The 23,416-nt window shown below is 42.9% G+C and overlaps 1 long non-coding RNA gene across 2 annotated transcripts in view; it reads right to left on the minus strand.

Annotated features, from left to right (window-relative positions):
- Window positions 1-4,463: 4,463 nt before the first annotated feature.
- The window catches only part of LOC134997763 (uncharacterized), a 113,725-nt gene continuing 94,772 nt past the window's right edge, over window positions 4,464-23,416 (minus strand). For both annotated transcript variants that reach the window (XR_010200580.1, XR_010200967.1), the window contains exons 3-4: window positions 16,422-16,452; window positions 4,464-6,199 (exon numbers count right to left, since the gene is read on the minus strand). This is a non-coding gene — a long non-coding RNA (uncharacterized LOC134997763). The remainder of the gene's footprint in view (window positions 6,200-16,421; window positions 16,453-23,416) is intronic.

The following is a 23,416-nucleotide window of genomic DNA, read 5'->3' on the forward strand; positions in this document are numbered from 1 at the left end:
AAAGTTAAAGAAAAAATTCTCTGTATGCAACTAACTAGATTTATTCTTACATGTGCATAATTCACGAGGTATAATACCAGGAGAGTGATATTAGTACCAAGTACAAGAAAATAGCATGTTACTTATATCATGGGTGCAAAACCTGTTACTACCAGCGTCTGATAACTCAGTATTATTCATATGGTGAAAAGGGAAAAGATGGGAATGGTGCTACACCTATGTGTGTGTGGTTTGGTGGTAGATTCCGTGCTGAGCTATGGGGAGGTGGATGATAAGTGTCTCTTGGTGAACAGGGATGATGCTGGATATGAACCTGTCTGTTGATGGCTGTGTAATGGTACTTATGTAGAAACACAGGTTACGCAAATCAACCGCGACACAGGTAGAAGTTTCAATAGAATGTATTGTAATATAGAGAATGAATCAGAGGTGTACTCAAATCCCGTAGTGACTGCGTCCTTGTATGCAGCGGTACTGAGAACATCAGCCAATGCCGCAGCCGCTGTCATTTGTATTGAGGCGCCCACTGGTGGCTTCTCTAATCCACTACTTGTATACAGTAATGCAGAATTGGACGCACACTGGGTCTCATTCAGTAAATCTGCAAAGACCTCTAGCCAAACCCACAATCGCATCTGGGTATACTACAACCCCATCAAAAATATAGCCCACTCCCATTGCATGCATAGCTACAAACGCAAAATTGCGTACATTCACTCAAAATTATGAGAATAAACGCAGCTCATTTATAAATGATTTGTTCATTAATAATAGCTATGTTAAAATATGGCATCCAAAAATCATATTGCATTAATGTGCTGTGATGGTTTGCTTCTTGTCAGAATGTTAGGAAGGCATAAGTGTAAACACGATTAAAAAAAGAACTCAGCTGCGCAATGAAATTGGAAACATGAACAAAAAACTGACGTATGCTGAGATAAATTATAAAGAAAATTTAATATGACAATAAAATAAATTTCATACAATAAAACATATAGTCTGGACTTAAACCTTATAAGGGAAATAGTAAAATACCCTGTACTGGATATCAGATAAAACAAGCACTTGTGATGTGAGCGGTAACAATATGCAACATTTGTATCCAACAAGTAGAAACAGTATCGTATCCTGGATATGAATGAATTGTTAGAATGTGGAGTAATTCATAAGTTTTAAACTGGTAACTACAGTCCCATGAATGTATTAATGGAGCTCCTTTATGTAGAAATGCTCCGATGTCAGCTAAAGTCAAAATTACCTCTCCCGTGGGCTGGTTTCTAACCGAGCGTCCTCGGTTAGATTATCCTGCGTTGCCCACCACGCAGCTGTCACTGGGAGGGAGAGTGCAAAGCTTGCACCGGGCGGAGTCCTACACGGAGACGCTGCTGGAGGTATAAAGGAGCCACTATGGAGACTGAGTTGTGAAATGCTGCTCGGCAGGCCTCAATGTCAGCTGCAACGTGCAGAGAATAATATGTCACTGCAGGGCCTGCAAGGCCAATATCGGTCTCTTAGTATAGATGAAAGTGCTTGTCATGCAAAATGCTTGTTAGGCAGAGTGTAGAAGTCCAGTTGGTAAAAAAGAATTGAGGAGCCCTCAATTTAGGCATTAGAAGGGGGGTTAGGGTTTGGGTGCAGGGACGGGAAGGGTATGGTTAGGTACCAGGGAGGGCGCAGATGGGTTAGGCACTTTCAAGGGGTGCAAGGGTTAGGCACCAAGCAGGGAGGGTTAGATTTAGGCAGCGGGGAAGGGAGGGTTAGGGTTAGGCACCACTGGGGAGGGTTATGGTTATGCACCACCAGGGAGGGTTAAGGTAGAGGGGGCAGGGGAGGGTTAGGGTACTTCCTAGGGAGCTGTCAGGATTCTGATGGTCGGGATGCCGCTGTTACCTATTTATGATCGTGAAAACCAGACATGGCACTTGCGCACTCTCTTGTGTTTGGTTGTGTACGCATGCGCAGTGTACTATTGCTGAATGAGGCCCTTTGTTTGCAGAATCAAACTTCTGTGCAATCCTATTGTTGCTCATACTGTCTGTCGCAACTAAGCCACCAGTAACAATGAAACTGAGTCCAAAAATGCAGTCGCTGGCTGCGACCCACCCAGGAAAAACTTGCGACATGCCTGCGTTTGAAAACCCAGCTCCTGTTACCTCCCAAAAGCACACTGTGTCTGTCAATCAATCTGCGTCCAGTTTGTTACTATGACCATCGGTAAACCATTGGGACATATGCGCAGTGCAAGTCAGACGCATGCACAATACAACAAACATCGTCCAACTGCACAAACATCGGCATAACGTCCACCTCTGCATCATGCCCACAGACTGCAACTGGCTCGGAGGAGTGGAGAGGGGGGATGGGTTGTGGAAGGGGTAAGGGTGTGTACAAGGGTGACTGATAGACCACAAAAACAGAAATAAGATGTTGACATACATAGTGCCTGACTCAGTAGCACACGCAAAGTACACGCAATGCCGATATTTCCAACATGCACACATGCACAAAACATTCAGTAAACCATTTTTGCACAGAGGGGGTTATTCAGGTCTGTTAGCAAACCAAAAAAGTTAGCAATTGGGCAAAACCATGTGCACTGCAGGGGGGGGGGGGGGGCAGATATAACATGTGCAAAGAGTTAGATTTGGGTTGGTTATATTGTTTCTGTGCATGGTAAATACTTGCTGTTTTATTTTTACACTGCAATTTAGATTTCAGTTTGAACACACCCCACCCAAATCTAACTCTCTCTGCACATGTTACATCTACAGGGGCGCCGTTCAGATCAGGAAGATGGGGCGCGGGGGAGGCATCTTAACTTGCTTGATCCAGGAAGTGGGTCCCTTCTCTTCAGCTTGCTCAATCTTCCCAGTGATATTCGGGAAGATGGCGCATGTGCACTAGAGAGCAAAGAATCCGGCACAGTGCCAGAGCCTTTGCTTTCACTGTGTTGTCATGGGTGTGGATCATTAGATCGACAGTGTCCAGGTCGACCACTATAGGTCGACAGTCACTAGGTCAACAGGGTTTCTAGATCGACATGTTCTAGGTCGACAGGTCAAAAGGTTGACATGCGGTTTTCATGTTTTTTTGGTGTCGTTTTCTCCGTACAGTGACCAGGAAGCCCAATTAGTGCACTGTGTCCCCTCACATGGCTCGCTTTGCTCGTTACCATTCCCAATCGTAGTCCGCGGGAATCGTTAAGTATGAAAAAGTTCAAAAAAAGAAAAAAAATTGAAAAACTCATGTCGACCTTCAGACCGGATCCCGTTGTCACTGGGTTGTTACTGGAAAGATTGAGGAGAAGGAGGGACCTACTTCCCAGATCAAGGTAAGCATACACAGAAAGGGGTGAGGGCAGCAGACATGGACCCACCAGGCCCCTCCAGCAAGCCCAGACTCAGGTAATAAGTACCCTCTCCCTCTCACCCTCTGCATATTATGGGAGTGTCAGTGTCACATGCTTGTTCCCAGATGCAAAGATTCTGCTACAGAGGCCATACTTGGACGGAGAAACTGCACCTGCAATAGAGCTGGTGCAAGTGTCGAAGGTGGTGTGTCATGAATCACCAGCGGTGTAACTGTATGCACATTCACACACAGGCATCTTTACCAGGGGCGGCAGAAACTAGCATTTGGATATTAATGCAGCCACAGCACAACAAAAGACACAAGAGTAACACCTCAGGGTTGGCAGGTGTCTATGTGGTTGGAAGAGAAATCACAGGTGTTAAGTGGCTGTGTGATGGACCCTTAACCTAAGATGTTTTCATCGTATCTTGGAGGTCATTCCGAGTTGTTCGCTCGCAAGCGGATTTTAGCAGATTTGCTCATGCTAAGCCGCCGCCTACTGGGAGTGAATCTTAGCATCTTAAAATTGCGAACAATGTATTCGCAATATTGCGATTACACACCTCGTAGCAGTTTCTGAGTAGCTCCAGACTTACTCGGCATCTGCGATCATTTCACTGCTTGTCGTTCCTGGTTTGACGTCACAAACACACCCAGCGTTCGCCCAGACACTCCTCCGTTTCTACAGCCACTCCTGCGTTTTTTCCGGAAACGGTAGCGTTTTTTCCCACACGCCCATAAAACGGCCTGTTTCCGCCCAGTAACACCCATTTCCTGTCAATCACATTACGATCGCCAGAACGATGAAAAAGCCGTGAGTAAAATTACTAAGTGCATAGCAAATTTACTTGGCGCAGTCGCAGTGCGAACATTGCGCATGCGCATTAAGCGGAAAATCGCTGCGATGCGAAGATTTTTACCGAGCGAACAACTCGGAATGAGGGCCCTTATTCACTGTATGTGGTTCAAAGAGGTAGGACAGATTGATACACAATCAGAGAGTTCAAGGACAGCAATCCCCGTATAGTATTTTCTTTATTGTGCAACAAGGAATTCTAGATAAAATATGATTATTTGATATAACGCAAAAAAAAGACAATCACATTATACAATTAAAGAAGACAATCACAATGAAGAGTGAAATCACTTTAGAAGATGTTATGAAAATACCATTTACAGACAGCTCACAATACACTGGATGACTCAATAATTCAAACTTCAATCCAATGACAGATACATGCATATTCCGAAAAATAATGTTTGAAAGATGACAAAGAAGAAGGTGATAAAGAATATAATTTCCACATGGAACTACACTCCGAATTAGCAAGACCTCTTTTTCTAATCTTCAATGATTCACTTTCATCAGGTATGGGGGGTCATTCCGAGTTGATCGCTAGCTGCCGTTGTTCACAGCGCAGCAATCAGAACATTCCTATCGCACGGCCAAATGCAGGAAGATTGACATGAAGTGGGTGTTTCTGGGTGGCAACTGACCGTTTTCAGGGAGTGTTTGGAAAAATGCAGGTGTGGCTGAAAAACGCAGGCGTGGCTGGGCGTTTGCTGGGCAGGTGTGTGACGTCAAAAGCCGTCCCTCCATCATTAGAATCAACGCACACGAAGAGTAACTACAGGGCTGGTCTTGTTTTGCACAAAAGGATTTTGCAGGTGCTCTGCTGCACAAGCGTTCGCACTTCTGCAAAGCGAAAATACACTCCCCAGTAGGCGGCAACAATGCATTTGCACGGCTGATAAAAACTGCTAGCGAGCGATCAACTCGGAATGACCCCCATGGTTCCCAAAGACTGGCGCATAGCGAAAGTAGTGCCGATCTTCAAAAAGGGGAGTAAAGCTGAACCAGGCAATTATAGGCCAGTTAGTCTTACATCTATAGTGGGGCAAGTGCTAGAAAGCATTCTAAGGGATAGCGTACAGAAAATCCTTGAAGCCAAAAAGATTATTATTAGGAACCAACATGGATTTGTGAAGGATAGATCATGTCAAACAAACTTACTAGGCTTTTATGAAAAAGTTAGTGCGAACCTTGATCAGGGTAAGGTGGTAGATGTAATCTTTTTAGACTTTGCTAAAGCTTTCGACACAGTGCTACACATGAGACTTTTCTATAAGTTACAAAAATTGGGGCTAGGGAGCACAATGTGCACTTGGATTAGAAACTGGTTAGATAATAGCAGTGCGTTGTGGTAAATTGATCTTTTTCAAATTGGCCTGAAGTACTAAGTGGAGTGCCATTGGGGTATGTACTTGGACCACTATTGTTCAACATTTTCATTAATAATCTAGCAGAACTTGAAGGTCTAGAGAGCATGGTGTCAATTTTTGCAGACGATACCAAACTATGGAAGGTTATAAATTCAGAGGGAGACGCTGAGTCTCTCCAGAACGATTTATTTAAACTGGAATCATGGGCAGCAAAATGGAGAATGAGGTTTAATACAGACAAATGTAATGTAATGCACCTTGGTAACAAGAACAAAAATAACATATGTAATGGGGTGATTTTAGGGGACTCCGTACTGGAAAAAGATTTAGGTGTTCACATAGATAACAAACTTAGCAGCAGCACCCAATGTAGGATAGTGGCAAAAAAGGCAAACAAGGTATTAGCATGCATAAAGAGGGGTATTGATGCAAGGGATGAGAGAGTTATACTCCCATTATATAAAGCCCTAGTGAGGCCCCATCTGGAATAATGCGCACAATTTTAGGCACCCTACTACAAAAAGGATATCCTGGAACTAGAAATGATTCAGAGGCGGGCGACCAAACTAAGGGTATGGAGACGCTGGAACACAAGGAAAGACTTGCAAGGCTTGACATCTTCACACTGGAAGAGAGGAGATTAAGAGGAGACATGATAAACATTTATAAAGATTTAAGGGGACAATACACAGAGCTTGCGAGGGATCTGTTTTTGGTAAGATCAACACAGAAGACACGTGGACACCCACTTAGGTTAGAGGAGAGGAGATTCCGCACACAGAAACGAAAAGGTTTTTTCACAGTAAAGGGGGGTACTCACATAGCGATATTCTAAGCAATCTGACTAGATTGCTTAGAATATCAGCATGATCGCTCTGTGTGTAGCCCCCTCGGCGACAGCGATGCGCGGCCCCGCACATCACTATCGCTGCTGCTAGATTGGCCTGCATGCAGGCCAATCTAGCAGGTCGCTCACTTCACCCGCTGGGTGAAATGAGCGCCCCCCCGTCTCCCCCCGCACGCTCAGCACAGATCGCGCTGTGCTGAGCGGCAGGAGAGATGTGTGCTGAGCGGTTCGCTCAGCACACATCTCTCCTGCATCAGCCCGTGGGTACTGGGCTTTAGGACAATACGAGTTTGGAATGCCCTGCCTGAGAGAGTAGTGATGGCGGACTCGGTCAATACTTTTAAGAATGGGCTAGATAAATTCCTAATGGATAAGGATAGACAGGGTTATGGAAGATAGATCACGTACTATGGTTATAATAAAATGAGGAAATTCAACACAACGGCAGACTTTATCAAACAGTTAAAACTAGTCATGAAAATAATAGAGTAGGAGAATACTAATAGGTTGAACTGGATGGACTAATGGTCTTTTTTCAACCTCATAAATTATGTTACTATGTTACAACGAATAATTATTATTCCTGTAAATGTTCCTAAATGAAGAGTCCCAATCTTCACCGGCAATATATATGTTGGAGCTCAAAGATCCTACAGCGCCACAGTATTGCAATGTGGTTTGCACTGTACTTGTTGCACAAGGTGTTAAACACTTGCTTAAAGATCTGTAGATCCTGGGTTTAAGCATCTGATTTGCTGTGTCAGGATAGACAGTGTAACTGTATTCCAACTTTTGGACAGTGATTTATGTAGCAAATATGTACTTAGGGCCTAATTCAGCTTCAGTTGTAGTGTTGTGAAAAACGCAAAACTACAACTCTTTTCTTTAACATGCGGGGGGGCGCCCGCACAGGGCAAGGCCGCTGGCATACCGGGCCCTGCCTCCCTGCAAACATGCAAGTGCATCGCTATATAGCGATGCGCTCGCATGATTAAGGTAGCCCCCTCGCTGCATGATTAAGGTAGCCCCTTAGCTGTGTAGGCAGTCGTAGGGCCGACATATTTAGCATGAAGTGGCATCGATGCCCCATTCCTGCTCCCCTCCAGGTCTTAAACTGCATTCTGAAAAGAATGTGCTGATGTGCAGAAATCTTTTAATAGCGATTGTTGCAGATCAACGTCAGAAGCTGAATTAGGCCCTTAGGTTCCAAACAAGCAGTCTGTCTCTGTAGCAACTAACTCAAAGAACAAATGTTTCAGTGCCTCCTATCCTGGGCAATAAATGTCTCTATACTGATCATCAAATGGTAGATGTCTTTATGCTGGCCATCCAAAGAATAAGTGTCTCTACGCTGCTCAGCGCGGCCTTCAAATAAGGGTCACTCTGTGTAATTGTTGGTATTCGGCCTGTCAGCCTTCCTTCTCCATACAATTGTGGGGAGTTGTGTACGTGACAAATAAAATGGGGCTCAGCACTCACCCTCCTGCAGTCCGTCATAAACACAGTCTATGTAACTTACTCAGTTTTTCCCGGTTACTCCACACATGACAGTTGTCACCAGTTAGCGAGTTCAAGCCTTTTCAAAATGGCCACGGCGTCTGCACCTCTGCTCAGGACTGGCGGTGTCCGGTCCCAACTGCGGCTTTCCCGGCTCTCACAACTTCACAGAAGCTCCTTGCTACCTTCACTCTGAAGCGCAGCTCTCCACTGCCTTACATAACTGTCCGTCTCTCACTAGTCAGAGACGTTCTGCTCCACTCCTCTGAACATGTCTACCTCCCACAATGGCTTCCTTCCAACACATGTGTCACTGCCCTCTTTTTCCGACAAGGCTCCGCTTGTGCTTCACCACTCTGGTCCAATTAAATTCTTCCACCATACACCGCAGGACATGTGACCTTCCTCTGGTCCATTCCTTAACCCCCGCTGTGCCAGCCAAATGAATTCTCGAGTAGTAATACTATTAATTTATGATTTAAAGGGGCATACACAATTTACTCCGGGGTGCCACAAGTGGAAACAGTAGAGTCCAACTCTAAATCAGGACCATAGTATTGATTAAGTCCTAGGCAGTGGCGCAGAGAGGGGGGATAGTGGGTACTCTTTACCCTGACCCAATGGAAGGGCCCAGAAGGGGCCTGGATCCTACTGCCCTCCCTCTGCCCCATGGCTGCAGCCGCACATCGGATAGGGAGAGAGAACCGGCCACTCCTGCATCAGTCTCTCTCCTAGCCCAGCACACCATGGGGCATACTTGCCTACCTGACCCTCTCCATGAGGGAGAAAATGCTCTGTTCCTGGACTTTCCTGGTAATGTATGATTGCCATCACCTGTGGTGAGCTAGTTAATTGATAAGAAAGGTGTTTCACCACAGGTGATGGCAATCATACATTACCAGGAAAGTCCAGGAACAGAGCATTTTCTCCCTCATGGAGGGGTCAGGTAGGCAAGTATGCCATGGGGAGAGAGGCAGCTGCAGTGGCGGCCACTCCTCTCTCCCTGCAGGATGAAAGGAAGGGGGGGATTGTGCCCGCCTCCCGCCAACTGCAGCTACCATCTGCCAGTTCTGACAACAACACCCTGCCCCCTGTGCAGCACAAGGCAGCTTCGCGGCCGCATATAAGTGATTTTTCCTATTTTAATCTGAGCTGTCTGGCCACACCTCTCCCTCATTAACCATGCCCCCTCTAATTTACCAGAGCCCAGCAAAGCTGTTGACGCCCCAGTACCAGGATGTGCTCGGCACAGATCCAACACTGCAAAAGACCTTGGTCAATACTATTAGGATTGATGCTTTCATGTGTACAGAAACTAGGAAACATTGAAGGACTTACTGGTAAGTTCCTACTAAGTTCATGTTCAGCCAGTGGGGGTCATTCCAAGTTGATCGCTCGCTGCCGATTTTTGCAGCGCAGCGATCAGGTAAAAAAATGGCAAAACTGCGCATGCGTATGCACCGCAATGTGCACGCGCGTCGTATGGGTTCAAACAGCATCGTTGCTGTGCAATACTTCTAGCGACGATTCCATTTGCACAGCCGATCGCAAGGAGATTGACAGGAAGAGGGCGTTTATGGGTCTCAACTGACCATTTTCTGGGAGTGGTAGGAAAAAGGCAGGCGTGTCCAGGCGTTTGCAGGGCGTGTATCTGACGTCAATTCCGGGACCTCCGTCGCTGGAATCATCGCACAGGATAAGTAACTTCAGGGCTGGTCTTGTTTTGCACAAAATGTTTTTGTACCGCTCGGCTGCACATGCGATCACACACTTGCAAAGCGAAAATACACTGCCCTGTGGGCGGCGACTATGCGTTTGCATGGCTGCAAAAAGTAGCTAGTGAGCGATCAACTCGGAATGAGGGCCAGTGTCGGGTATGAAGTCATACCACGAAGCTAAGATACCGCAGAGAGATGGTGTGCTATGGGAGTGACGCAGGCGTGTTATGGGTGTAACTTGTCCGGACTGTCTAATCTTAAAGATAGACAGAATCATGCGTAATCTACTATATAAAAGTGAAAATTGTCCTTCTGTCTGTACTTCTATACAAATCCACAGTTTACAAGCGAAGATCGTGAAATTTGACATACGAGCGTATTAAAATACGGTGGAGGCAGCTAAAAAAATCAGAAATCCCTAGCACCCCTGGGAGGGGAGACAGCAGCACAGCGTAACTCCGGAATTGTTGGAGCAACATACTCAGAAATTGGCACACATGTGCCTTAAAAACATTGTGGGGGTCAGACAATCTAAGCACCCCTAGGGGTGACGCAGCAGCACAGAGTATGTCAGGAGAAAGCATAACTCCCGAATGCCTGGACCAATTTACAACAAGCTTGGTACACATATGCCTTGCAATCTGGGAACAAACACTGTGGGGAGAAGACACCCCTAGCACCCCTATGGGTGAGGCAGCAGCACTGAGTATTTCAGCAGCCCCGGAAGGGTGGGCAAGCCTCCCGTTTTCCTTGTCAGGCCCTCCACTCTCCCCCTCAGCCACCCACAGCAGAGAACAAGTGGGCGGCCGAGGGGATCCGATGATGCAATTCGCACTGAATCACGTAATCGTAGCTCCACCCCCCACTATACAGTGCTTAGTTTATCGGCACTGTATTTCGGGTGGCGGAACCACGATGACGCGATTGTGATGCCACGCCCCCCGGACTGTCCACTTCCTCATTGTCATGCCCCTCAGACCGCCCATCATGCCGCCATGCGCCTACAATGCTGCCTCCTCCCAGAGGAGGGGGCAACAAGGTAGGCAAGTATGCTGTGAAAGGGCTGGAACAATTTACACCAAACTTACGAGAAGAAATCTGTATTGTTGACGCACTGGTGGAAGATTGATGTTTTATAAAATATAACCTTTATTAGATATGTATTAAAATAAGATTTGGATGGATTATCCCAGACTACAGTGAAACATAGAGGTTAAAATCACTAAACTAACAAATATGTGAATCCAAAAAAAGATTGAAAAAAATGTGACTAAAGAATTAAAAACCTGTGCACGTGTGTTTCTTGGTGTGTTCTCTTCTTAAAGTTGCTGTGATAATATATATATTGTTGACATTTGATCACTCATACAGTATTGGCAGAAAGCTGTCACAGTTTATAATGTTGGTACCCGCTGTTCTATATTATCAATCTTGAAGGTCAATCTTATGATGTGTACGTCACTCACTCCACAGAGATTACCTCATGGGAAACCAGCCCTAATGTAGAGGCTGTGAGTGCAAGTAGGTGCACATATGACACTTGATCTCCAATTGAAGGTTGCTTTGATTATTTTCAGTTTCAATAACTGTAAATCCCCTATATCTATATTCCCAGATCGAATTCCGCCGGATTGTGGATCTCCGTATATCAGGAGCGTCTCACAATCACTGTCTGTACCGTTAAAGAATTTTATTATGCATGTGGATAAGGTTACTTTAGGGGGTATGGCAATCCCAGATTTTATAAAAAGTAACCTACATGTGCATAGGTATTAATTAATACTGTTTTATCTATAACATGGAAGTGTAAGAGGTATTGCTTATGTTAGGGGAGTAGCAGCCCCAATTCTACTAAGAAGTAAGCCACCTACAGATACAGCTTATTTCTTATGCATCTGTTATCCTATAATTGGAGGCTATGTATGCCTTCAGTTATTATTACTATATATCTCCTATCTGTGTGATTCCAAAGCAGATCCACCTGCGATATGAACTTCCATATGTCAGAGAAGTTTTAAATTCACTGTTTATGCCATTAAAGGAATAATCCTTATTTAATTGGCCAACAGTGTAAACAAGATAATGATTAAGGGATATGGCAATCCCAATTTTAATATAGAATAATCCACATGCACATGGGTATTTGATAGCCTTAAGGAACAGTTCCTATTTGACTACCAGTATAAAAACCAAAAACACACCAATAACAGCGCTGATTTAAAACATATGTGTGCTTTTTATTTTACACGATTAAAAACAATGAAAAATCACATTTAAATGACTGAATCCTAGGTTTATATATTATATTTCATATTATATATTGTACATGTTTGTGAATATAACTATAACTTCGTGCAACTGAATTTCGTTAGGATCACAGGGAGTTTAGCGGACTCCGATCATTTCCTCTTTGGAAGCTAAGTGGAACGCATTTAAGTACTTTAATATTGTATCAATAAAGTTGTATTGTATCTCTAACTGAGACGTGAGACGCAGTCATGTGACCAGGAGAGGTCACTAGCACGTTGGAGCCCGCTGACGTATGCGCTCCATTTCGAAAATGAGGCTTGGTATAGACACGTGATGCGCATGACGCCCCTGCAGGCGGGAGATTGTCCGCTATTTAAATGCAAGCACGGAGGGACGGTGATATACTTCTCTGAGGAAGCCGCTGATTAAGTGACAGGCGGAGAAACGCGTAAGAGTCTTCACCAGTTGTCCGGTACCGGATGCTTAAGCCTTTTCACCTGCTTATGCCTGGACCATTTTTGGGATACTCCGGATAAGACCCATGAAAACGGTTATTAAAAGCACCAGGAGTCGGGAGACACCAACTATTGGACCACAAAGGGTTAAGTCTGAATCCTTAAAGCAGGTTGTATTTACCAGTAACATGGACTCTTTCTCTAAATCTGACAGTTCAATTTAAAGCATGCACTAATCTACCACTATTGCTTTGCATACTTCTTGCAACTAATTGACAAGCTTGTCATAGTGGGAACTGCTAACACTGCTTCATCTGCTGCTACTAACTGATCAGCTTTTACCATCAAATTAACCATTGCTTTGAAAGAGACTGCTACGTTAGAGAGTGCTAATACTCATTGACCTGATCAAATTAATTTACAGACTTAATTACCACCATAAAGGCTCTGAACTGCACTGTGTCAATTGTGCTTATTATGTCATGCTTTGCAGGATTAACCGGTACCCAGGATTCAGTCATGTAAAATAAAAAGCACACATATGTTTTAAATCAGCGCTGTTATTGGTGTGTTTTTGGTTTTTGTAATTTTGGAGGGTAGAGTACTCTCCCTCTTTTTAACAGCTGCGATTGAAACAGAGTGTTCTTTTATTAAAAATTCATGCACACACATTCTATTTAGCTGTTAGCGCCAAGCTGTTTGTTTGTTTGTTTGTTTGTTTGTTTGTTTGTTTGTTTGTTTGTTTGTGACTACCCATATAGACAGGGTAACAATTAAGAGGTATAACACTTCTAATCCTAATATAATGCAACCTAAAGTTATCCTTAATGACCTTAATTTGTTACATTTAAGATATAGGGGAAATTGCTTATTTTTAATATTTTATATATAAAGCAGCCGACCTACAAGGAGACCTTTATACTTCAGGGCAATGTATATTATAATATGAGATTGTGTATTCAAATTACGGGTATTCCAAAAGTATCTGTTATAATACTGTGTATTCTGGCTGTTGGTTGTACCACAGTTAAATATCCATGTAAATATTGACAGGGTTTATAGTTTTTAGATACACTGTCTCACTAATAGTTCTTTCAATATCCTGTTGGAATGTGCAGCTGCCTACTGGCTCCCGAATGTTGCCAGTTCGTTTATTACAATATATTATATTAAATGTATCCTATTAGCGCATGCAGCTGCTTGCTAGCTCCTAGATGATACCAATTTGTTTCTTCCAATGTAATAATATTAGTGCTGTTCCTATCACAGCCACTTAATTGCCTAGATTTGTTGCAGTTATGTGAGAACAGTGTAACAAAATCTGAAATCTGTGATACAGTTCTAATTATCACTGATTATGCTAGTCTAGATAGCAGAGATCAGATTATATCGTGTCATTGAGAGTAATAAACGGATATTCATATATGTATCCTATCATCTGATGTATATAGATTTTGCTGCAGCTCAGTGTGGCTTTCTCATCAATGAGGACTAACAGCTATCCACATACATTATTGATACATTTATTTCACAACATTTGGCACTGAGTGTCCTTTCATCTAATCTGTATATTTAGCCCTCTACAGCTCTGCGTAATCTCTCTGTCACTGGAAATTGACAGCTATCACCATATAACATTAATGTATTTGTATCATAACATTACACACTAAACACACGTGGACACGCTGTACCCTACATGCGTGTTTCACTGCACTTGTAGCAGCTTCATCAGGGAGCAACAAGAGCACTTCCCGGATGCATACATAAATTGGATCTATGTGGCCCAATCAGCATTGTGTTTCGAATCACGTGAGGCCGCCAGCCTATCATCATTCCGCTATGCCCCGATACGTCATACAATGTCGTCTAGGTGACATCAGAGCACTTCAATCCGTTTATTGCCAGTTATGGCCTATTTTGTCACCTGTCAGTATATTGGTATTAAGGGGAGATCGTAAGCAGTGTAATTTTAAAAACATTCTATTGGGATGCTTCTAAGCATAAAATCATATATGATTCTAGTTGGTATGTGGATAATGATGAGCCACTTGTAACTGTTGTATAATATTTAGAGGAGTAAGTGAACACTAGTGATTGTTCCGTAAGGGGCAGATATTGGAGTGAGAAGGTCACATGCAAAATTATGTTGGTACATGGTGAAATATTGATTCACTGACATAATTATTCAGATGGCTAATAATTTTAATGCCATGATCACTCAACAATTAATAGAATCCAGTATATTAGGAGGGTAAGTATATTCCTGAGGTAAGTATCCAATAGGTGTTGTCTGGGTGACATCAGAGCACATCAATCTATTTATTGGCAGTTATTTCCTATTTTGTCACCTGTCAGTATATTGGCAGTATACTTAGGGGAGACCGTAAGGAGTGTAATTTTAAAAAAAAAATTCCATTGGGATGCTTCTAAGCATAAAATCATATATTCTTCTAGTTGGTATGTGGATAATGATGAGCCACTTGTAACTTGTATAATATTTGGAGGAGTAAGTGAACACTAGTGATTGTCCCATAAGGGGCAAATATTGGAGTGAGAAGGTCACATGCAAAATTCTGTTAATATATGGTGAAATAATGATTCACTGACATTATGAAATAGACATGTTAAAAAAAAATATAGGTGATAGTGATGGTCTATATAAAGGGGATCATTTGAATCTAAAGAAATAGTAGATTAAACAATATCACACATTGTTTTCTTCATTTGTTCTCCTTTCCACATAATTGCCGAGACTGTATCATCCAGATTGAAGTTGTGGATAAAGAAAGAAACCGAAGGAAAGACACTTTTACACAAGGAACGTAACGTGATTATATTCATGTGTATAAGACTGTGGCGCTCATACTAGTAGAGATTACCTTCGTTTTTGCATTTCTGGTCAGTTAATTGGGGTGTGGTGACATCCTGTTAGGTATTCAAATTGGTGAGAGCTGCCTTCGCGCACATTTTGAATACCCGATTTTTTTCTATCCCCTACTATAATATTTGATATCAAATCCCCATTGTTTGTCAATAACAGGTCTAAGATTGCATTGTACCTAGTTGGTTCCTCGATTAGTTGAAGTAAGTAGTTATCATTTAGTGTGTTTAAAAGCATATTACCCCTAGCAGTATCGTATGAATCGTTTGTCCAATTTATCTCCGGATAGTTAAAATCTCCCATCACTATTACGGCGCCTGCTCCTGCCACTTTATCAATTTGCTTCAGCAACATTTCCTCGTCAGATATATTAATGCCAGGGGGCTTGTGTCATAGCCCCACTACTATCTTTTTCTTTACCTTTCCCCCCGCATGTAATTTCAACCGATAACGTGTCAACAGTGTTTACAGTTTTCTCATGAATATCCTCCCGTACATCAGGTTTTAAAAGCGGTTTTACGTAAAGACACACCTCTCCACCCTGTTTGTTTGATCTGTCTCTCCTGAACAGCGTATAACCCTCCATATTAACTGACCAGTCATGAGATTCGTCCCACCAGGTTTCAGTAATGCCTATAATATCGTACTGATTGCTTGTGGCAAGGATTTCTAGTTCGCCCTTTTTACCTGTTAGGCTTCTAGTGTTTATATACATACAGTTAAAATAAGTATTTCTCCTTGTTCTAGGGACATCATTTTCTGTATGCAGTAATGGTGACCCATAAACGTCACTAGTCAGTGATTTGGCAATACCCTTGGTAATACCCTTATTAGTACCCATATTAATGGCTGTGAAGTCTGGACTTTCCCTCCCCCCTTCACCACCCCCATTTGGTTCATTACCACCATCTTTACTGTTCTCACTGCTTGACCAGCAGTTTCTAGCTAAACCCTCCCCCCAGGCACCTAGTTTAAAATCTCCTCCAACCATCTAACCATCCTTCCCTCCCAGCACCACTGCCCCTTCCTCGTTCAGGTGCAATCCATCACGACAAAAAAGATGGCGCCTGACTGAGAAGTCCGCCCAGTGTTCCAGGAACACAAACCCCTCTTTCCTACACCAGTCTCTAAGCAACACATTAACACGGGTAATATTTTGGAGAATATTACCTTAGATGTCCTTGCCTTAAGTTACTCACCTCTTGTGAACTAACAATCCAACTGTACTATCTGTAAGGGAAAATAAGGAAATTAGGAGATTAGTATTTAAATGGAAGCAAAATGGAATCAAAATCTAATGACAATAAATTGTGAACCACAGATGAATGAAGACTAGACTTTAGATTCAGAAACAGGTGGCACAGATGAAAATCTACTCAAATCCCTCAGGAGGCAAACTGCTGACTAGAGGATGTACATATATCATACAGTTTCTTATATAGCGCAGCATATTCCGTTGCGCTTTACAATTGGAAACAACAGTGATAAGACATACGGGGTAATAACAGATAGCCATAGAGGTAGGAAGGCCCTGCTCACAAGCTTACAATCTATAGAGAAATACGAGGACACACAAGGATAGCCACTATCTATAGCACAGCGGTCCCACCAGATTGCAAAGGCAGTCATAATGGGATGTATTAAGATATGAATGCTTCTGAAGGTTATGTGGGTAGTTCAGAATTTAATAAGCTGTTAATAAGAAGTCCTGCAATTGTGAATGGGAGCGAGTAATCCGTGCAGATGAGATACGAAGATCTTGTCCAGGCTGGAAAGTTCAAGTTGAGAAATATTTTGAGATAAGATTAAGGGTTCCAGCCACCCTAGGCTAATACAGAAATGGCCGACCCCCTCCCCGACCACCAATTTTTTTGCTTATATTCAGCTAAAAGTCTGCAATTATGTGTCAATTTTACCACAGATTCAATTATTGTTTGCTGATACAATAATATGAAATAATACATTAAATACAATCATCAAACTCACCGTTTACATCAACAGTTTACATCAAGCTCTTTTTTCTTTGCTTTTTTGCACCAGACAGCCCCCCACTTCCCCCGTAATAATATTGTCCAGCTCCCCTTCTCCTCCCCCAATAATATGCACCAGACCAGACAACCCCCACCTTGGGTCCCCAACATAATAAAGTGCTACCTAAAGGACTGGAGTCTGGACTGTGACACAGCCGCCCTCAGATAGTCTCGGGACATACTCACCAGGTCCGACAGGCAGTCAGCCTATTGGTTGATCAGGCCCTGTGAGGACCTCTCAGCCTTCTGGGGTAGAATGCCTACTGCACATGTCTGATTGTCATCACGCAGCAACATAAGCAGGACGGAGTGAGGAGAGCCCAGACACAGAAGATACTGCAGCCCAGGCAGTGCTCAGCAGCGATGATGACTGAATCAGCAATGAGTGGGTGAGTGGCACAGACAATTACGGTGCCGGCGTTAGGCGCAGCCGCACTGCTGCAAGATCGCACAGTAAAAAAAAAAAGAATGAAAAAAAAGAAACCTAAATAATCTATTGTGCCGACGCTGCACCTCCCCCCCTCCCCCCCCCCCCCCCCCCAGGAAACCAGAGCTCCAGGCTGTAGCCTGATCAGCCTATTGGTTGATCAGGCCCTTCATACGGTAGACTATGGGCAACCACTGGAGGGACTGACAGAGAGGATCAGCAGATGATGAACATCTTGCTAGGAAGATTAGCCTTGCAGCTGCATTCAGAATGGATTGTAGTGGTGAGAGTCTTTCTTAGGAAGACCAGTTAGGAGACTATTGCAATAATCAATGCGGGAGATAATGAGAGCATGGATTAGAGTTTTTGTAGTGTCATGTGTAAAATAAGGTCGTATATTGGATATGTTTTTAGATGCATGTAACATGATTTAAAGACAGATTGAATTTGTGGTACAAAGGACAGTTCAGAATCAAGGATGACACCTAGGCAGCGAGCTTGTAGGGTAGGGCAAATTGTCGAGTGTTCAACAGTTATGCAGATATGAGGTTGGGTCCTACCTCTATGTCTGTCTGTTTTTATCCAGTTTTGTTCTATTACTGTTGTTCTTATTGTAAAGCGCAACAGAATATGCAGCGCTATATAAGAAACTGTAAATAAATAATACTCTTGGATTATAATTAATTCTGTTTTGGAAATGTTGAGTTTGAGGTGGCGAGATGACATCCAAGATGAAATGGTAGAAAGGCATTCAGTGACACGTACCAATACAGATAGTGACAAACCTGGGGAGGGTAGATTTGAGTATCGTCAGCGTACAATTGATACTAAAATCCGAAGGAGCTGATTAGTTTGCCGAGAGATGTGGTATATATTGAGAAAAGAAGAGGACCTAAGACTGATCCTTGCGGTATTCCAACTGATAGGGGTAGCGAAGAGGAGGTGGAATCAGAGAAGCGACACTGAAAGAGCGATTAGATAGGTAGGATGAAAATAAAAAAAAAGAGCTGTGTCTTGAAGACCTAGGGATTGTAGTGTTTGTATGAGAAGAGAGTGGTCAACAGTGTCAAAAGCGGCAGAGAGATCTAGAAGAATAAGAAGTAAGTAATGGCCTTTCGAACTTGCAGTGACCAGATCATTCATTACTTTAGTCAGTGCTGTCTCTGTGGATTGTTGGGAATGAAAGCCTGACTGAAGTGGGTCCAATAAGTTGTGCGAGTTAGGAAAGTGTGTGAGTCGAGTGTAGTAATGTGTAAAATGAGGACTTTTTTTTTATCCTATGGTGGCCGTGATGATGAGATCAGAATAGGCCACGCCCATTTTAACGAGACCACACACCCTTGCAGGGAGCACGCGCGCATGCTTTTCCTCTTTATATCTATGGGGGGGCGCATTTTTTCTTATGTGAATGGGGGGGGCGCATTTTTAAATCTCGCACTGTGAGCCAAATTGGCTAGAAACGGCCCTGCCGCAGAGCACCAGGTAGCAGACCCGGGCAGCCGCTTGGTTTATCACATCTCTCATGCTCAGACAGAACTGCTTAAAACCAGTTCTGCAACATCTGGTAATTACCCCGTTGTTTTCTTCGTCACCCTGCAGTTTTATCCATCTTTTAAGTATTTTTCTGTATTTTATGGATGTCTTTTGAAATGTGTGTTTTGTGTCTCAAAATTCAACGTACTATGCTATGCAAGCCCTGTCTGCTTCTCTTTGCATGTACGGGAGCACTTAACTGACAACATTGGATGCTATTGGCCAATATAAGAAATATTGGAAAACTGTAATACGCATTTGAGAAGCTGAACTTTGGTTGGATTAAGAACATCTGCATTCATTGGAAGAAAGCGATCTCTTCTTCTTTTCATTATATATGTCTTCTTCTTTTCAGACTGAGCGCCGGGCAAGGGACAACTTACCCTTTCTTCTATTTCTATTGTGAACTTGGGGCTTTGAGGATTGCCCCATAAGTGTGGCCCTAACCAGGCAGACTAGTAGTGCTGCGCATTGTGATTCTTCCCCTTTTTTTACATTGTGATACTGACTTTATCTACAGATTACTACAAAACCTTCTGTCAAGCCATAACTATGGGTGTGCGAGTTGTTCTGCCTCCACGAAAGTAAGGCAGAAAGGGTAGAAGAGTCCATGCCCCATGTAACCTGTATTCTGCATGCAGGATGACTAGGAATGGCACAGTACAGCTTGTAGATCCACCGTAGTACTGCCCTGCACAACTTACCGGTTGCAGCGGCAGCCTGACCCCCTCTTTTGACATCATGACGGGGCCCAGGAGGCAAGGCCGGTCCAGGGCACATTATCGCCCTGCTAGGACTCTGACCTTCTGAACTGTGCCTTTAAATTTATTAAGATTAGGAAGAAAGTGTATGTATTGTAAAGCAGAAGTAAGAGTTGGAATTTCAAAAAGTTAATGTGAGGAATTAATAGCAAGCAAAATATATAACGGGCATAGTTTTCTGATATACTATTAAATCCTAAAATTTGTAGTGACAGGTCCAAGTTACCATGCCAGAGCAAAAATTCCAATGGATTCACCATAAACAAATATAGCACAGTTCTGATTAAAATGAATTTGAGTCTGTATTGTCCCATTTTTAATTGTTTCATTCCAGTGAAATAAGCTCCAATTTAAAATTAACTAATCAGTCCTATCCCCTAAGGCATTTCAGAGAACAGGACAGAAGAATCAACCAAGTCAAAATGCTTCTATATTCCAAGGAACAATAAGTGTCAGTAATTAGTAATTACAATAAATCATCTTATTGAACTTTGGAACTCTAACAATAATCTCGGCTATCTCTATGTGCAGGAAAAATGTAAAGAAAATGTAATATCCAATATTTTAACTGAACAGATGAAGCAATATAACCAGACGGGCAGCATTTCCAGAAGTACTGCTCTAAGGTTTTATGCTGGAGTCTAGATTATTGTGATACAATTCTGTGGCAGAAACAAGAACAGGAGTAACTTAATCTGTTGGTTTTCGTATCGTTGTTTCGTTCCGACCATAGTCATAAATGTGAACTGTATTCAACATGATGCATTGGTATATTATGTGACACTCTCCATAATGTTGGTCTACTTTGCTCTCTCTGTGGTTGTCTTTGTTTTTTTGAGGTTTCCTGCTTTCGGTCCACAATTAGACCCTCTGTGTCTTTGACTAACCATTAGTATAATAATATAGTTCCTTCAAAATGAATCATATTTGCCTTTTAGAACTTTGTAAAACAAAAATCCATTTATAGAATGCTTGACTGTTCCATGTGGTCAGATAATAGTCTATTTGTAAAGTAATTGAGGGTAATAAGTAATTATATAAAGAAATAATGTGATCATTTTAAAATGACGTGAGAGAACATTCTGAGACTTTTGGTGCCATACCAAGGCAATTTATCCTCATAGGTACTGAAACAAACTGAGTATAAATGTAGGGTACAGTAGTATGAATTGCATTGTTTACCATACTTTCACTATCTGCTAAGATCCTTTATAAATCATTGCAGTGAAAGCAGCACTTCAGCATTGTGATCTGTGAATTCATGTATTGGGACCTAATTCAGACCTGATCGCAGCAGCAAAATTGTTCTCTAATGGGCAGGGGGGGCAGATATAACATGTGCAGAGAGAGTTAGATTTGGTGGGTTATATTGTTTCTGTGCAGGGTAAATACTGGCTGCTTTATTATTACACTGCGATTTAGATTTCAGTTTGAACACACCCCACCCAAATCTAACTCTCTCTGCACATGTTATATCTGCCCCACCTGCGGTGCACATGGTTTTGCCCATTAAAGAATAATTTTGCTGCTGCGATCAGATCTGAATTAGGCCCTTGGTTCAATTCTTTGCCACCTTCCTTGATCTCAGCGGGTGTGGTACAAAATGTCATCAGTCAGAACGTTGACACCAGAATGTTGGCATGGTCTAATTATAGGCATTCAGAATGTCAACATGGATGTTTTGTCAACATGGCATAATTTCAACATGAATGTCAACCTTTGTGACAGCTGTTATATCAACATAATGTTTTTAGCATATCTCAAGAATAACCCTAATCTTAAACACAGCCTAACCCTAATGGCAGCCTAACCCTAACATTAACATGGACCTTGTGCTTGTCTGCATTGTGAAAATGTCGGCATTTTGTCCATGTTGACATTTTGAATGTTGACATAATGACTATACACTGATTTAAGAGAGGAGAGGGCCCATGTGCAGACTCTGTGTGGGCACCCTCTGATCTGGCAGCACTGAAGCAGGTCTCCAGGAACATAATGTCAGTGCCTTGTTCCTGTTGACATCTCTATTACTCAAGCGCAAATCAATGGGAAAATGGCCACTGCACCATTTTCCCAGTGGCTTCTGTCTGCAGCAACAGCCAACTCGGGACTCCCTTTTTTTTCAATTTAGTCATTAACCTGCTTATAGTTCTTTTGCCCTACCGTTTCTTTTTCCTATAACCAGCCTGTCTCATACCCGTAATATTAACTCTTCTTTATCCTATCAATGGTTTGATCTGAATATAACTAGTAAGTTCAGAGTTAGTCAGACTCAGCAATAAGGGATACCTTTAGCAAAAGCAAATGTACCATGAACCCACACTCCAGCTCCGCTGAAGTCACACCTGCACCCATTCCAAAATGATACCCAACTCTGTAACACACAGTTTATATTTTATCACCAGCAACTGGTTGAACAAAGAAATATGTAGTCACACTGAATGAGCTTTAAAGGTTCCAGTTCTTTTTGGGTTCCTGGGCTCTGAGATTTACTGAGGCAACGGGAGATCCTGCCGAAAACGGTGGGGGATCAGCAAAAAGGGCATTTTTAACTTGGTCAATTTCCCTGATTCCCTAACTGATCACCGATCATCCTTAGTCAATGGTAGGTGGATCAGCGAGAAATCGTCTCATAGATGTGTGAGGGTCCATAAGTCCCCTCCTTGGCAATACCGGCAGACAGCACAAACCCTGGACTCCCCCTGTCTCCAGAATCCTGTAAAGTGCAGCTGTAGCAGAGAGGTTTTTTAAACAAACTTTATTAATAACCAACCCAAGCTGATAGAGCTCACTTCCTGCTTTTACAGTAAGGAGAAGCAATTTTCGGCAGCTACAGATGACAAAGCCAGCACTGGTAAAGACACCCGACGGTAAGAGTCCACAGGGGTCTATTCATGAAGTAGTGAAAAGTGTGGAGAAGTGAGCCAGTGGAGAAGTTGCCCATGGCCAGGGCTGTCTTAACAGCAGAGTAAGCCCCATGGCAAAGAAATGCACTAGGGCCCCTACCCGTCCTCCAGTGGTAGGGGCAGGGGTGCTATCAGTAGCAGCTTTGATGTCCCACAGGTAGTAATGGATATTATATCTTCTGCTCAGCATGTATTACCTGGAGCAGTAATATCTGCTAATTACTCCTTTACTACACAGATGGTGGGAAATTGGTCAGGAGGGTGAACACTAAACTGTAGAAGGGGGCATTGGGCTTAAAGAAGGGGCCATGGTACATAACTTCCAGGGTGGTAGGCGGTGTTTACTATGCAGGGGAGGAGTGGATAGTGGAGTGGGTTTAATATACATCATTTTCTGTTAGGAGGGCAGCTTGCTTGACTGTAGATATCGCCACTTCCTGGAAATAGATTTCTTAGCATTCAATGGAATAAAAAACTAAAGAGTCAAACCTTTCAGGAGGTACTGGCAATTTGGGGATCAGCAGTCAGTGCAATCCA

This window comes from Pseudophryne corroboree, chromosome 1 (genome assembly GCF_028390025.1).
Source record: "Pseudophryne corroboree isolate aPseCor3 chromosome 1, aPseCor3.hap2, whole genome shotgun sequence".
Taxonomy (NCBI): domain Eukaryota; kingdom Metazoa; phylum Chordata; class Amphibia; order Anura; family Myobatrachidae; genus Pseudophryne; species Pseudophryne corroboree.